We start from the raw sequence: 1,757 nt of genomic DNA, 5'->3' as shown, positions 1-1,757 counted from the left end.
GCCCTGGCCGGTTGGCTCAGCGGTAGAGCGTTGGCCTTGCGTGCGGAGGACCCGGGTTCGATTCTCGGCCAGGGCACACAGGAGAAGCGCCCATTTGCTTCTCCACCCCTCCACCGCGCTTTCCTCTCTGTCTTTCTCTTCCCCTCCCGCAGCCAAGGCTCCATTGGAGCAAAGATGGCCTGGGCGCTGGGGATGGCTCCTTGGCCTCTGCCTCAGGCGCTAGAGTGGCTCTGGTCGCAACATAGCGACGCCCAGGATGGGCAGATTATCGCCCCCTGGTGGGCAGAGCGTCACCCCATGGTGGGCGTGCTGGGTGGATCCCGGTCGGGCGCATGCGGGAGTCTGTCTGACTGTCTCTTCCCGTTTCCAGCTTCAGAAAAATGAAAAAAAAATAAAAATAAAAAAATAAAATAAAAAAAGATAGCTTAGTAGCAACATAATATCAGAAGGCACTAATTGCTATTGCTTCTATGGATTCTTCCATATTCCTCTTTATTATCTGAACGAAAAACCTTGGGAAAGTATATAAATCTCATGAGAATGTCTCAACTGAGAAAGCCCAGTAACTGCCTTCAGTCATAAAACAATTCTCTTAGCAAAACATTCTTTTCTTGCTGACTGCATTCCCATCCCAGGCCACGCAATGGGCCATTCCATAACTCCTTTCCTAAGATTCTATTGTCTAGTCAAATTTTATTTATTTACTATATTCACACACTAGTAAATTCTAACTATATTCTTCTTAGAGTGTACCACTATCTGCAGATCAAATAAGCAAGAAGAAAGGAAAGTTTCTCTACTCTATCACATGAAAAGGCTAGGGAGGAAAAATGTTGAATTAAGTGAAGGCCGAAAGGTGCTCTGTGCACAGCCACTGCCTCCTACCCATACACAAGTCACAATCTATTCTTTCTAACATGATTAAGAAGAAATTCTCTTACAAACTTAACCCTTTACGAGGGATATCATAGCCAGCCTCTTATGTTTACGAGCCCAGTTCAAGGGGCTTACAGGCTTTTCTGTGGAACTTACACCTTCTGTCTCATTTCCAAAGAAATTATTACAAATCTACAGGGAAAGCACGGTACTATTATTCCTGTGCCATAAATAATAGCACACACCCAGAAAAGGGGGGAATATAAGGCCAGATTAATTCAAAAGATTAAAGGGGGAAGTATCGTTGTGCCTTTCCTTGCGGTGACTTTGTCAACCCGCAGCTGTTGGTCTTTACTGCGGTGACTCTATCTTCTTTTGCTGTGACTTTGTCAACCAGCAGTTGTGGATCTTCTCCTGCTGTGACCTAGTTAGCCAACATTAGTGGATCGGCTCCCGACACCTGCACGCCAGGCCGATGCTCTACCACTGAGCCAACCGGCCAGGGCTGGCATTTGGTTTTGATGAAGCAGTTTCAGCAGAGATGTTGACTGGGCTATGTTGATTAAAATCTTAACAAGCTAGACAAAGAACAAGATTTCAACATAAAACCTGAAAAAATAATTCTAGTACATTAATTTCCCAAGTTACAAACATTTTAAGTACAGCTCGTACTTACAAATGGAATGTCATAGGGCTATTTGTAATCAACTGCAGTTGAATATCAGTGAAAATGATATAGAGTTACCAACTCCCATGTGAAAGAACTAACCAATGAAGAACTTGTGGAACTAGAGCAGCAGATGACAGCATTTAGGGAAGAAAACAGGGACCTAGGAACTCCAGAACCGAGCAAGTTTTTTCTACAGAAAAGTTAGCTTATG

At 44.2% G+C, this 1,757-nt stretch overlaps 1 non-coding gene across 1 annotated transcript; it reads left to right on the top strand.

Annotated features, from left to right (window-relative positions):
- On the top strand, positions 1-76 carry TRNAA-UGC (transfer RNA alanine (anticodon UGC)). The gene has a single exon. It is a non-coding gene; the product is annotated as a tRNA-Ala (tRNA).
- Positions 77-1,757: the final 1,681 nt, after the last annotated feature.

This window comes from Saccopteryx bilineata, chromosome 3 (genome assembly GCF_036850765.1).
Source record: "Saccopteryx bilineata isolate mSacBil1 chromosome 3, mSacBil1_pri_phased_curated, whole genome shotgun sequence".
NCBI lineage: Eukaryota > Metazoa > Chordata > Mammalia > Chiroptera > Emballonuridae > Saccopteryx > Saccopteryx bilineata.
The sequence above is the reverse complement of the archived record's forward strand: the minus strand, read 5'-3'. Positions and strand labels throughout refer to the sequence as shown.